The sequence below is a fragment of the Protopterus annectens genome, chromosome 8.part0, assembly GCF_019279795.1.
Source record: "Protopterus annectens isolate FY-2018-M chromosome 8.part0, PAN1.0, whole genome shotgun sequence".
Taxonomy (NCBI): domain Eukaryota; kingdom Metazoa; phylum Chordata; order Ceratodontiformes; family Protopteridae; genus Protopterus; species Protopterus annectens.
Genome location: NC_056741.1, coordinates 253097476 through 253112919, shown reverse-complemented (window position 1 = coordinate 253112919; position 15444 = coordinate 253097476). Strand labels below are relative to the sequence as shown.

The 15444-nt window shown below is 41.4% G+C and overlaps 1 protein-coding gene across 3 annotated transcripts in view; it reads left to right on the top strand.

The window, feature by feature from the left end:
- CREB3L4 (cAMP responsive element binding protein 3 like 4) overlaps positions 1-15444 on the top strand; it is a 467239-nt gene that overhangs the window by 90423 nt on the left and 361372 nt on the right. Inside the window, exon 1 of one of the 3 annotated variants that reach the window (XM_044079731.1) lies at positions 1271-1369. The exons of the other annotated variants lie outside the window; for them this stretch is intronic. The gene's annotated coding sequence lies outside the window, so the exon portion shown is untranslated. Of the gene's footprint in view, positions 1-1270; positions 1370-15444 lie in introns of those variants that run through there. 3 annotated transcript variants of the gene reach the window in all.

Here is a 15444-nt window from a genome sequence, read left to right as displayed (position 1 = left end):
TGTCTTTTCTTGAGGTAAAAATGCCCTTGGAACATTATAGCTGCATTTTATTTATTTGCTTCAGAATTTATCACTTCCATATAATTCCAGACATTTTATAAAGACCAAAGGTGTACATGATTCCTAGGTGTCACCAAGCACCCAAAAGGTACTGTGGAATGCCACCTCTGCCAGGATCTGTCTCCAAAATAAAATGCAGTTTACCTTCTTCTTCTTTCTGCTTTTCCTAGTTAGGGGTCACCACAGCAGATCACCTGTGTGTTCATGATTGGCAGTGGAGTTTTTTGGTGTCGAGTTGCCAGCCTGGCGCCCAACCTTCCACAGAAGGCACACACATGCACACACTCACACCTAGGGCCAATTTAGAGTGTCCAATCCACCTACAGCATGTCTTTGGGATGTAGGAGGAAACCGGACCACCTGGAGGAAACCCGTGCGACCACAGGGAGGACATGCAGACTCTGCACAGAAGGCACCCAGCCGAGGATTGAACCAGAGAGCCTCTTGCTGTGAGGCGACAATGCTAACTGCTGCACCACCGCAGCATATTATGCAGTTTACCATATCCATGAAATTCCTGAACTCTTCAGAACATGCATAGCAACACTGGAACATTGGAGATGCCCAGTCTCCCATTATAGGTGGTCATATCAGGTGAGATTGATCGCTGATCATGCTGGTATTGTTCTATGTCAGCAAAGAGGTCGGGGGGTGGATCAACAAGGCTTCTGTATGCAAACAACATATCATTACAAACATTCTGATCAGTAACTTCAAATAATAAGGGAATGGAATGCAAAACTGAAAGCATATGGGAAGAAATTGAATACAGGCAAGACAGCTGCCATGGCACTAAATAGGGGTAAACAGAAGAAGAAGCTGAAAAATTGATATATAAGAGAGAATAGTGGAAAAGGGTAACAGCTTCAAGTATCTGGGAGGGATGGCTGAGGAGAAGGGAAGTCTGATTGTGGAGGTCAAAGTCAGAATAAGAGGGGCTGCAATCAACTGGCATAAAATGTCTGTGGTAAGGTGCGATAGAAGGGTTAGCTCATTTCACTTCAGCACTCTAATGTTATACAAAAAGACAAGCATCTCATGTAATGTGCAAAAGTGTTGTATCTTTAATCCATCATGTAGTGAAAAATGTCTGCATTTAATTTGGCAAATATTTGCTTGCAATATCACCAGTGCTTTATGTTTTTAGGCAGATTGCTCATCATGTATGAGACCCCACTTCATATCCACAGACAATTGCGGCCCAAAATCTAATTTATTAATGGAACATACAGCTGTATTCGAGGAAGAACTACATAGTGATGATGCCATTTTTCATAAACTGTGTATCTAAAGTGAGCATTTGTGTAAGGTATGGTTCAAAATAATAAATAAAAATGGCAAAGTAGTGTGTCAGTATGTAACCGACAAATAGGACAAACCAAGGTTTGAGTACATGGTGCAAATAAAAATGAAATATTCAAATTGATATTTTGATATGTGGTCACCTTCACAAATTAAATGAAATTTAAAAATAAACAGGATTAGATGATTAGTAATTGTCAAAGCCACAAGACTAGATTCAGTTCTTCTTTCCCTCAGCTTTAATGATTTTTTTCTCTTTTTCGACTCATTTTTGTATACTTGCATTGCATATATGCATTTTGTATACAGTGTATATATTTATTTACTTTTGTTTTGCATTTATTGACTGAGAGAGTTCAATTTGGCATAAGAGACCCTTTTTAGCAGAGACTGGTAGAGAAAAGCTCCACATATACAAAAAACTTGCAGTGTTTATATAATTAGTGTGTACACAGTGAATTAGTGAGACACAGTATGTTGCTTACAGTGTATACAATAGTTACACAAGGGTATGGCTTTTCACACTGTATAAAAGGTAACAGAAACAGTGGTTAAAAAACAGAGGGTCACTTGATGTATTTGATAACGCTAATGGAAAACAGAAAAAAATACATTTGTTACTTAATGTATTATTGCAACCAGATTTGGAGTAGGAAAAGCAGCTCATTTCCAAGAGCTTCTCCTACCCAGTTATATTGTCCAGCTTACTTGGGAAGTGTGTGTGTTGACAAGTGTGCAGTGATGGTATGGATAATAGGTGAGAAATCGGAGAAGGATTTCAAAAGTGTATTATCGCAACCACTTTCGAAGCAGGAGAAGCAGCTAATTTCCAAGCCATTCTCCTGCTAACAATTTTGTGAAATATACTTTGGAAGTGTGTGTCTTGACAACTGGATTTCTGAACTCTGGAAAAATGAGATTGCCTTGATAATAAACTGCACAAGAAAATTAATTGAAGATTGAGAAGGGTACAAAGTGCCATTCAGCTGAGGACGAAAACAGCTAAGAAAGATATGTTTACTTTCATTTTCTTTGTAAATGTGCAGGTCTGAAAACCTTGCAAGTTAGCATGAAGTCGTTAATGGTGAAAGGTTAAGCCTGTTTTCTTTAAGTCTGATGTGGACTTCATGGCTGTGTTATCCTTTTGGAAGGCCTATTGCTATAGTTATATTTAACAAATTATCTTTGCAAATGGATAGGGTGCACATTACATCCTGTGGTGATGTACAGGTAATAGCTTATGAAAAACGAGACAGTTAATGGCAAAGGTTGCCATTCTTTTACACTTGATAAGCACGATATGTTCACCAGAAGGTGACTGTCATGACAGTTCAGTGACCACACACTTCCAAAGTGACTTTAACAACAGTTTTTTGGCAACACAGCGGCTTGGAACCGAGTCAGTTGTGTTGCTGCGAATGTGGTTGTGATAATACGCAAGTACTATTACATTATATAAAATTATCTGTAGGAGAAACACAGTTTGGCCCCAAACAGGTAGAATTTGAATGAACTAGTCCTGGTTTCATTTCTCTGAGTCTTCTGTGTTTCTAGTACCATGACAGGAATGAACCCCAATTCTTAAGTCAAAAGTATGATTAAAGTTCATGAAGTTAGTATTGTTTTGATCTTTGATGTTTGCCAAAAGTGCTCTTCACAGCACCTGCAGTATGCCCAGATTTAGGTCCTCCTGCGATTCTTACAGAGTTCGTGTCCGTAGCATATACAAGTATGACTGTAAATTCTTTTTTATGAGACTTATTGCTTTTTTATGCTTTTGACAGTTTTTCTTGTGCAAGTATTTTTCTTTCTTCTAATTTATCTCACTCAGCCATCTTTATGGCCTGTTAGTTTTGTGATTTTTGTGGACTACTACTTCCTTCTACAATGGAGGGGGGGCATCCTCTTCCTTAGCCTATTCATTCATTCACTGTTGGAATGTTTTCTTGTCTTGAGGATTCTACACTGTCGTTTTTCCAGTCCTGACACCAGTGCACCTACCAGGATTGGACACTTTATTTTATCCCGGACACTTGGCTGTCTTTTTTATTTCTTGACCTACTTTTGTCCATGCTATGTGCTGTATAAAATACAATCTATATATCAGTGTTGTTGTGTCAGTGTTGTTTTGGTGAGATTTTGTAAAAACAGGGTCCGCCTCATGAAGGTGCTCACCAAGACTTGATGAATTTATTTCAGCAGTACTACTTTCCTTTGCTTGCTGATTTTATCATCTCTCCATTCAGATCCCCTAGTCTCCAGTATATCTTTACAGAATATTGGATAGATTTTTAACCTGATGTTTACTGGATCCCATCCTCTGAATTGTGCCACCTTTATTGCAGAGTTCTGCTCGGAAAGGTGAGTTTTTTACACATCATCTGTGAGATCACACTTGAAGACAGAATTCCTCAGGGGCAGAAAAATTACTCAGAACTAAGTCAGTAAGATGAGCTGTCTGTAACTCTGGTAAAATATTAGTGATTCTTCCAGCCAGCTCTGTGGAAGAGAGATTTAAAGCCCTGACTGTTCTGTAGGCAATTCAAGTTTGATTATTGGTTTAGGCTCCTGTAAGAGAGAGCTGCAATGGATGGCAGTGAATTGCCACTGTAGCTCACCCATCCTGGGAGGAGGGAGGCAGCTGTTGCTGAATGCACATGTAGCACCTAGTGGGAACAATGGTTGATCACCTGCTTGAATTCCAAGCTGGTGAAGCCCTTGCTAGTGCATTCACACTATGCAGCATAGGGGAAATTGGCATGCAGAGAAGTACTTGTTCTCAAGAAATAGGGATTGCAGACTCAGAGGAGCCACTGAGGTGGGATGGAGTGCTTCCAATGGAAGAAGGAAGATCGCCCACTAGACCAACAAACTGGCTTGCTTCTTACCAACCAGCTCTTGGGATTAGGGTTCCTGGGCAGGAATGACAGAATCTTAGTGCTCTTTCCTAGCCTGTGAATACTCATCTGTTTTTCTGCTGGAATGAATGGGCTAGTCAGGTGACGGTAGATGAGCCATTACGCAAGGTCCTTGGGAGGAATGAAAAAAATATTCTTCCAATGTTCTAAGCCTTTATTTAAGTTGTTGATTACTTCTGAGGGCCCAACTTTTGAACATGTTGTCTGTGGAATCCAACATAGGATCATATGATCATAGGAAGTTACTAGGCTAATGACCCTAGGGCCCTTACAAGCCTAGCCAAGTTCGACCCTTACTTCGACGATTAGCACCTATTGCCCCTGTCCAAGAGGGACACAGGTGGAACCCTTTGGGTGACTTTACTGTTACCCATACATTTGTCCAGATTGCATTTGAAGAGGGCCAATGAGGTGCTCTGTTTAACATGAAGTGGGAGTCTGTTCCAAATGTGTGGTAAACTCTGGGAGACAAATCTGTCCCTCAAGCAGGATTTATTAATGTCACATACCAGGTTAAGGTCTTTAGAGTGAGTAAGCAGTGTACCATTTGACTTATAGAGATGCAGCATTTCCAGTAAAGCAGGGTCAGAGATTGCCTTGTATGCAAGGCAAAGATTGCCTCTGAGTAGTCTGTGTGAAACAGAATAATGTGACAGTAATTTTAGATGATCCACATAGGAGAAATGCTGAAGACCTAGAATTTTCCTTGTGAGGAACCTTTGTGGCCTCTCCAATTGCTGCAGGTACTTGGAAAGGTACATTAAAAGGGGCATTGTACTCCGTTATTGGCCTGATGAGGAAAGAGTTACATGGAGGTTATAACAACTTTGTTTTTTTATGGAGACAATGCCCTTACTTATGATATGAGCAATATAGAATGTCCTTCTTACCACTGTGGAGACATGATGCTCAAAGGTGAGGTTGCTGTCAACCTGAGTGCCAGGGTCTGTTACACTGAGTGCGTACTTAAGGTGTTGCTATTGATGTGGTAGTTAGCAGGAACATAGCCCTTACTGAAAGGGATGATAATACATTTGTTTGCATTGAGTTTAAGGCCATGACTTTGGCACCAGTCATTTGTTTGTTTAAGACCCTCTTGTAGGATGTTGACATTTGAAGATTCTATGACCGCTCCAAATTTGCAGTCATCAGCAAACTTTGCCAGCCACAGACATTTAGTTGTTTGCTTGAACTTCAGAGAAATAGATTCCAAACAGCAGAGGTCCCAGGACTGATCCCTGTGGAACACCACTGGTTACAGGTCTGATGTTGGAGGTAGATTCCCCTATTTTGACTGTATGAGTTCTATTAGTGAGCCATTTAGTGACCCATCTAACAATATAAGGGTTGATACCTAGCTGAGTGAGTTTGTCAATGATACCTGAGTTGGGGGATAGTGTGAAATGCCTTGGGTGAGTCTAGGTAGGCTATATGCACAGATTTCCCCTCGTCCAAGGCTTTGGTGACTATCTTGAAGAAGTCCACCGGTGACTATCTTGAAGAAGTCCACCAGGTTTAACGGGCATGATCTCCCTTTGACAAATCCAAACTGAGTAGGGTCAAATGTTTGGAGATTATCTATATCTCTGTTGATAAGGTCCTTGATGATTTGTTCCACGGCCTTGCAGAAAAGGTTAGCCAGGCTAATAGGTCTATAGTTCTTGGGGTCAGTGGAAGCAACACTCTTGTGCAAGTGAATAACAGTGGCTATTTTCCATTCAGCTGGAACAAAGCTGGTGCTTAGACTATGATTGAAAATAGTACCTAATGGTGTTGCTAATTCTTGTTGGAGCCCAAGTAGGACACAGCATGGGATATCAGGTTCCATAGATGCTGTGTTCCTGGCCTTAGAGAGGTCATTAATGACCTGCTCTTCAAAGATACAAGGTAGGGGACAGGAGGCAGGGATGTCATGGGGTATGTGTGGTGGAGACAGAGGAGTGAATTTTTCACAGAACCTGTCGGCCAACAGGTTAGCTATGTCCTCAGGATATGTGATATCATTAATTACCAGTTTGGTACAAATCTGGGCCTTTCCTTTTAGGTTATGGATGTAAATAAAGAACACCTTATGGTTGTCTTTAGTTGAGGAAGCTAATTTGGATTCACAGATGGGTTTTCCTGCCGTCAGGCGGGTCCTCGGTCGGTTCCTGCCAGGCAAGGAAAACACGCTGGCAGACAACCTAAGCAGAAATATGACAGATCCACACGAATGAAAGTTGCATCCTCAAGTTTTTACAAAAATAATTCAAGCATGGGGAAGGCCAGACATAGATCTCTTTGCCACCCACAGAAATTACCAATTAACAAAATTCTGCTCAAGGACCTTTCATCCACAGGCCTGGAAAGTGGACGCACTCTCTTTCAGTTGGACAACAATGACAGTTTATGCCTTTCCACCTCTTCCTCTGCTGCCCAAAGTTCTATTAAAAGCCAGAGCAGACAGACCAAAGATGATTCTCATTGCTCCAGACTGGCCAAGACAACACTGGTACCCACTCCTGAGGAGCCTGACGCATTCCCCACCATGGATCCTGCCTCTAATGCCTCTTCTGACTCAGCACAACTTCAAAACTCTTCACAGTCAGCTGAAAACACTCAATCTAGCCGCATGGAGGATTCCTTAAATTCACAACAGACCCTACTCTCCAAGGAGGTGCAGGATGTCATTTTGGAGGCCAGAAGGCCTTCTACTAGAAAAGCCTACTCCGCAAAATGGAAACGGTTTTGTGCCTGGAATCAGAAAAAGGGTCAGAATCCTGGAATACTGAATCTACCTCAAATATTACAGTACCTAGCTGAGATGCTAAGCAGTGGACTTTCATTCTCCTCCATAAAAATCCATGCCTCAGCCATTTCTGCAGAATAAAACACTGATCCTCCTTTATTCTCTCACCCCCTCTTAAGACAGTTCCTCAGAGGGGCTAAGAATATAAAACCCCCAAGGAAGCAACCAGTACCTGCTTGGGACCTCAATTTCATCCTGGAAAAATTGACCCTGCCTCCCTTTGAGCCTGCTGCTTCAACAGAACTGCAATATTTGTCATGGAAAACAGCCTTCCTTCTGGCTATCACCTCAGCATGCAGGGTTTCGGAACTACAAGCCCTCATGGCTGTGCAGCCTTTCATCATTTTCCATCAGGACAGAGTTTCCTTACGAACCAACCCTTCATTTATGCCAAAGGTAGTATCCAGGGTAGCCTTGAATCAGGCTATCCACCTACCTACCTTTTACCCTAATCCACAAAACAAAGGGGAGAGACTACTACATTCCTTGGACATTCACAGACAGCTTTGTTATTATTTGGACAGAACAAAGCCTTTCAGAAAATCAGAGCAACTCTTTGTGTCCTATGCTACAGGTGCTCAAGAGAAGCCTATTTCCAAACAGACAATCACAAGATGGATAGCCCATTGCATACGCTTTTGTTACTCTTTTCATGGTAAGACTGTACCTACAGGCATCAGATCTCACTCCACAAGGGCCACAGCTACCTTTACAGCTTTCCTCAGAGGGGTTCCTATCAAAGATATTTTGGAAGCAGCCACTTGGAGTTCTGTACATACATTCTCCAAGCACTATCACCTACCATTATACTCCAAATCTAGAGTGGGCTTTGCCACTGCAGTCTTGCAAGGCATCCTGGCTCCTTCTAGTTCCTCTTAGTGCCTACCACCCCTTTTTTAGCTTTGGGATTCAACCCATCTGTTATGTCTGCAGCTGTATGCACGATGAACATAGTACAGTTTTGTACCTACCATAAATGTAGATGTTCGAGTGCTAATACAGCTGCAGTCCAGGTTTCCCTCCCTCCTTCCCCTCTTGGGACAGGCCTAATGGCTAACACCTCCTCATACAACCTGATTGGGGTATTCTTTTATGGTGTATTTGCTTGCAACTACTGTTTTTTGATTATATTGCATTGCATTATTACATAAATTTATGTTTTGCCTCCCTTCTGGGGGCACCTGACATCTGGGGCAAGAAAAACTGAAGAAAATGGCGTCGGCTGGTTCTTTTATACCCCTGTCGCACTGATGTCAGGGAAGAAGCGACGACATCCGACGCCGGACCTAGACTTTGGAATTCGGCCGACTGAGGACCCGCCTGATGGCAGGAAAACCCATCTTTTATGACTGCAGCTGTATTAGCACTCGAACATCTACATTTATGGTAGGTACAAAACTGTACTTTTGCTCTAGAGGACTTCACAATAAGTCTTATTCGCTTGTTTAACCTGATGAGGGAGTGTTTCCAGTTTAGGGCTCGCTCCCTCTTGCTCTTAGATAGCAATTTCTTCCTCTTATTGTAAAGCCTTTTAATGGCAGTTGCTCACCAGACAGGTTTGCTCTTCCTAGAGGAGCTTGTTTTGTCGTTGAGTATACAACTGGCACTGTATAGCTGTCTACAAAATATGATTTGGTATAGCATTTGAAGAGTCCTCTATAGGAATGGAAATGCACATGACAGTATTTTGCACAGTAATCTGATGTTGAGAGTCCTTTTTAGTAGGTTAACTAATAGTATTTCTTCTTCTACAGTCCCCAGCTTGTCTTTTTACTCTTTCCATCACTTTGCTGAAGGGCAGAAGAACCTGCAGCTGGTGTATACCACAGTGTCAGACCCTGGGCCAGAAGTTTGTTTAGCTCTTGTACTTGTGTGTTTGACCCCCCCCCCCCCCAGTTTATTTCCTGCTGCTTGCTCTGTTTGATTGTCACATTCATCGTGGAACAGGTCTAAAGTGTAAGCTGTGAAAGCATTCATGTGGCCATCAGATCACAAGCCGTGACCAGCATTAGTATTTCCTTTACTGCTTAGGAGAAATACATGATATCATGCACTGTCACAAATGCCAGAGTTTTAACTCCACATCTAAACACACAGAATGAAAAAAAACATCAAGCAAGTAATATCACTCGAGAAGTGTCAATTGAAGATACTTATTGCTGAGATCTGCAGGTACCTCTCATAATCCCAGACAAAGGCTTCATGGATTGATAAAAATATACAGGACCAACATCTTTCAAACCATTCTGGAGGTAATTCTGTTCCTTTAGGCTCTGATTTTTTATTCATTCACCCTTAACTAGTGATGGGTCAAGCTCTTCTTCAGTGGATGTTCAGAAGCCTATGAGATGTTTATTCCCTCAACCAACATGTGTCATGGGGTATCTGCACCTCGCTTCACACAGTTGAAAGTTTGTGTATAAGCAGACAGCACCTGTGAAGCAATCTCTAGAGTTCCTCATCTGATGCTGAATGGTTACACTTAGGATGGAGGACGCTTCCCTTCAGGCCTCCCCATGCTCCCAAAAGGACTTCATGTTTTTATGGCTGAGGAAAGTCAACTGAGGCATTACACATCAATGGGGCTTGCAGGGCAGCCCCAGGTATGCAATGTTAGACAGCTGTTTGGAGTATGGTGGGATCTTTCTTCATGAATGTAGGAGTGCACTTTCAGGGAGCACAAGCTGATGTCTGTATCTGGTTCTCCACAGGTCTTTCCAGTTGTCACTCCAGCTTTGGCAGGCGTGTTCCTGAGTGGCTGTGGTCTGTTACATAATTTTGTACTCTTCCTAATTTCATCTCACCCCATATATCTCCATTGAGCATTGGCTGCCCTTCTAAGAGTTATGGCTAGGGTCAAGTTTTCCACAACTTTTTGTATTCCTGAAAGGTTATTCAGGTGACCAAGAGGCCTTAAGTTCTTACACAGATTAAGGGCAATGAGTCTTCTGTACCCTCCAGACATACCTGTAAACTTTACAGTGCAAGAAATCTGGACAAACCCCAAAATAATGAGGGGAGGAATGACAAAGGTCCCATAATATGAGCAAATTTTAAATATTGGTCATATAAACTTAGAAAGTTGTTAGAATAACAGGTTTTGTGTTCATATCTTTCAGAAAATAGATATAAATTCTGAAAATGAGGTGTCTGTCCTGACTACTATGCAGGACATTCATTGGGGGCAATTCTTTAGGTTAGTCACAACTTTGTGAGCTGTGAAAAAGGGCCTGTATTTGAGCACTTAGATCCTCTCTTGGAAAGGGTTCCACTCAGAGATGAAGCCATCTTCAGTGATCTTTTGAGAAAGGCACAAACTCTGTTCCTCATAGGGGACTGTCTGTTCTTCGGAATGAGGTCAGATATTTTGCTGCCACCTCTTCTTACTTCTGAAGATTTGATGAACACATGCAATCTGTCAAAACCCAGATGGTGACTTTCCATTAAGTCATAACTCTGTTGCCAGAGGATACCTAGGCTTGAATACTCTGGACATGATGGATACTTTCTGGCATGTCACTGTTTGGAGACCACATAGCCAATTTCCTTGGTTCACTCTAACTATCACCTTCAGTGTAAAGTGATGTTATGTCCATCCTGCATAACAGTTGTGTTTACCAGTATGATACCTGTGGTTGCAGAGACCTTGCATGTGAATGACTTTCACTCGCTCTCTTTCCTGGATGACTGGCACCTGTTGACTCCATCAAGGGAATCCAAAATAATGTCCTTAGCTTGGACCATCCCACATCTGTAGGCCCTATGATATGCATAATCTGGGAGAAGTCCTGTCAAAGAATAGCTCAGAGGATTTCTTTCATTAGGGCAGACATGGTCACTTTTCATAATTAGTCATTCCTGCCTGTATAGAGGGCTCAGGAAGTCAGGATCTTAATTGTCTGGAGATGACACAGTGGAGTGTTCAGGCTTGGACCCTTCTCCACCTTCTGGGCTTAGTGGAAGATGTAATTTGCATTTTAACTTTTGCAAGGTTGTGGTATGTGTACTTTTTTTTTTTTTAAACAAGACGCATCATTATTGAATTGTCACTTGTGACATAGGCTGTCAAACATTTATATGAATTAAAACAAACCATATTGACATATTTTCATTTGCAAACATTATACATCACTTAGCTATCCAGTCATTGTCAGTCCAACATTACATAACTCATTCAATTCCTGGCTTCCCTTAAATCTCATTGGATGTTAGGTGTGAGTGGTCTACACATTCACCCTGTGCTCATAATTCTTTCCTGGGGTCACAATTCATAACTCTCAACTGTCCAGACTTTTGTCTCATATTTTTGATCTGTTACTCATAAAATCTGTGGCTGTTTGGAAAGTCATCAAAGACTGAAGTCGGTAAAGACAGACATTTTGAGTCTCAGACTTCATATTGTTCAGAAAATTGTGCTAGTGCAAAATCTTTTATTCTGTCAACTTTCAAAGTTAATAAGAGCAGTGTTTAAAAACTGTCCCTATTTTTAGACCTTTGTCCCCCATTATTTTTGGCTTTGTCCATAGTTCTTATGCGAAGAGGTTGAGAGGTATGTGTCATATCAATATTTTTAGGATGTAATTCAGGTTCAGGTTTAGGTTCACGTTTATTTAATTGCTTCTTTCCTAAGCACTATTATAGAAACTGAACAAGAATAAAGAATAAAGAAGAAAACCATCAATGCTCACTAACAGAGAAATGCTTTGTAACTGTCAGTGTAGCATAACCTCTGTGAAATTAAATAAACAAGCAAAAAAATATAATGCATCATAATAAGGCTTACTTTTCATTTAGACAGAAAGTCTAGTAACAAGCTGTAGAATGGTGGAGCATCCCCTTCAGTTTACTTAAGGGCATTATGTTTCTGTAGCAGAATCCGTCACAGGTCATGACAGAGTGCTTCTCTTGTTGGGTAGGGAGCCTACCTCAGGTCTTCCATGATCTAGCACAAATTGACCCCTCAGATGGTCTATATGTGAATCAGCTAGAACTGCAAGCATTTGTTTGCCATGAAGAGTCTAGAGGATGAGCTCCAACCAGAGCCTATCCTGGTTTGGTATGGTAGCCAGTTCATGGTGTGGTAAGTAACAGGGGGCATGTGTTCATGTCCCTGTGCATTGAGGTGGTTTGTGTTGCATTGTGCTGCAGGCAGAAGTATTGCCATTATAGTTGCTCACTTCACTGAGAGAAAATGTACACACTGGCAGATTCCCTGAGATGCACTTCAGGTTCTCCACTGAAGCTCAGAGTCTGAGAGTCCTGCCTGGTCAGTGTCTTTTGACAGTGAGCACTATGGAGAGTGATCTGTTTTCCTAAGGAAAATACTGTCCTGTTCACTTGTCACATTTCAGTAGGACAAGAGGAAGTTGGTGGTAGATGTTTGGCCTACTTGCTGTACTCTGCCTGAATATTGCTGATCTCTGGCTGCCTTTTTATTTTGAATTGAAGCTTTTCGTTTAAGGTTTGGTCACTTCCATTTTGTGTCTTATTCTTGTATTACATTTGTTTTAAGTTTCCTGTTCTGTTGGAGTTTTAAGAGGCCTTGGCTAGGTACAGTTAGAAAAGTTAGCAAAGAATTCCTTTGAAAACAGTGAATAACATCAGTTAATTAGTGGGAAGAGCTGAGAAACAGCATTAGTCTTTTTAGTTAGAAATATCTGTATTTAGCTGAAGTGTTTGTTTGGCCTGCTTGTTGTACTCTGCCTGAATATTGCTTATCTCTGGCTGCATTGTTTCCCTCCCAGCCACCCAATTCTTGTGTTCTTGATGGCTTTTGAGTTGTCTGTCCCTACTGTTAATCTGATTGTGGACAGTCCTCCCAGTCCATCTCATCAGCTCATTCTACTGCGTACAGAGATCATTTGAAAAGGCCCACCCCCTTAGCTTCTCAAACTTGAATTATCCTCTGTTTCCTCCCTTCCCACTTAACCTAAAAATACAATTTATTCAGCTGCTTTTACTGTATTTGTGTTTCCTCCTTCTTTATTACTTTAGTTTGCTTTTGCTGCTTGTTCTTAAGTGTTCAGTTGCATTTATTTTGCTGCATTCATTACTGCTTGTTAGTAGCCTGATTAAATTGTAACTGTTATTCTAAGCCTCCTTGTTTTGGTTTAAGCAGTTGGGCTTCAGGCCAGTTGTTTTACATTAAGAAGGTTTGTAGTCTACACTCTTGTGGCAGGAGAGCTAGCTCACATGTCTAAATCGGGAATTGCTGGTTGAAGGCTTAGTGTATTTGATGTTCTAAAAGAGTCTTGGCTCTGGTTTAAGCACTTGGTTTGTGGTCTACACCCCTGTGGGAGGAGAGGATAGCTTCTGCCGTTCTGAGCTGGGAGTTGCTGGTTGAAGGCTTATTGTGTCTGCTTATTTGAACTGTTTTTTTTTCTGAAATCGGTGCACTTTGTTTGCTGTAGAATAGACTAAATTCAGTCCTGCTGAATCTAGTTCTATTTGTATAACTTGAGCAGTAAAGTGGCAGGAACGTGCAGTTAGAACTCATTTGATTGAAGGTTGCTGGAACAGGGCCCAGTTTTGAGTTGTTCTATTGGTTAATTTGTTTAAATCAGTTTGCTCTTGTTTGCCACATAAGCAAATCCAAGCCATCTGCTTATCTCTGCAAAACTTAAGTAGAATTTTTCACTGTATATTGCACTTTTGAACTGCATTTTTTACTATATCACTGCTTATTTGAACTGTTTTTTTTTATTGTTGCACTTTTGTTTGCTGTAGCATAGACTAGATTCAGACCTGCTTCATGTAGTTCTGTTTGTATAACTTGAGCACTAAACCAGGCCATCGTTTGTTGGAGAGAGTTTCCCTGCAACCTAGTGGCAGGAGTGAGTAGTTAGAACTTATCTGATTAAAGGGTGCTGGAAAAAGGATCAGTTTTGAGCTTTTTATTGGTTAATTTGTTTAGATCAGTTTGTGCTCATTTGCTATATAGCATCGCATTTGCCGTGCAAGTGATGAGCATCATAGTGCCTTTTTTAGGCAATGTCACAAAAATAAAATTCCCGAAGTAAAAATGTTCTCTAAAAATAACCTCAAGGTTATGCTGATAAACACATAGGAGTCTAAACCACTGCACTCACTGGAAGCAGTCCTCACCTTGGAAGATGCTGACATTTGTGCAGTCAGTGAGACCTGTTTTAAGGCTGCAGAGAGCACGCCAGCTGTAGCAGGCTATATTTCCTTCACACGTTCAGACCACAAACTGAACAGGATTGCCTTGAATTACTTCAGGTACAATTTACTGTAGGTAAGACTCCTCTTCAGATCATTGTCAGCTATAGGATCCTCTACATGAATTAGGACATCCACTCAGTCTACTTTGATCTACTTGAGTCAATCAAGATACAACCAAACACCCTGGTTTTGGGTGACTTTAATTACCTCTCCATAGACTGGGTAAATTATGAATGTTCTAACTCACTTGCCCAAAGGTTCCTGGATTTCGTTAACTCCAATGCCCTGGACCAGCTGGTTGACACACTCTCACAAGGGGCTCAAGCATCCTGAACCTGGTGCTTACCAACATGGGGGACTGCTGCACCACCCCCAGTGTGTGTCCATCCCTGGTGAGCTCTGACCACAAATCAGTCTCGCTAGAAGTAAGTATAACACAAGACCCCCCTTGCAACAACTAGACTAAAAAAACTTCTTCAAGGCCAATTACAACCTCTTAACTTAACAGCATAAATAGCTTCATAGCCCCACCACCACTGATGGAACAGACACCTATGCTGAGTGATACACCAGTGCTTTATACAAGTACCTCTACAGTTGTATTGACTGCCATACCTGATGGAACCAAAGCAAGATATCCAAGGAAAAACAAACCTGACTGATGGACAACTGGGACAACTGCCATTAACAGACTATACAACAGGAGAAACAAATTGTTGTTTGAGAGTAGGAAGGAGCAGTCTCAAAACTAGAAACACCTCAACTTAAAACTTAAACAAGCAAATAAGACTCCTAGTGAAGTCCTCCAAAGCTAAATCCAAATTAGCTTCCCTAACTAAGGATATCCAGAAGGCATTTTCTTTAGTTACAAACATAACCTCAAAGGTAAAGCCCAGATTTACACTGAACTCGTAGTTAATGGTACTACATATATAGAACCTGTGGATATAGTAAACCTGCTGGCCGACAGGTTTAGTGAAAACTTCACTCGCCTGTCTCCACCACATATACCACAAAGCATCCCTAACCCCTGTCCCCACCTAGTATCAGCTAGAAGCAGGTCTTAAATGCCCTCTCCAAGGCCAAAAACACAGCCTCTATGGGACCAGACAACATCACAGGCTGTGTTCTACATGGGTTAAAATAGGAATTAGCATCACTATTGAGCATGCTTTTAAATCACAGCCTAAGCTC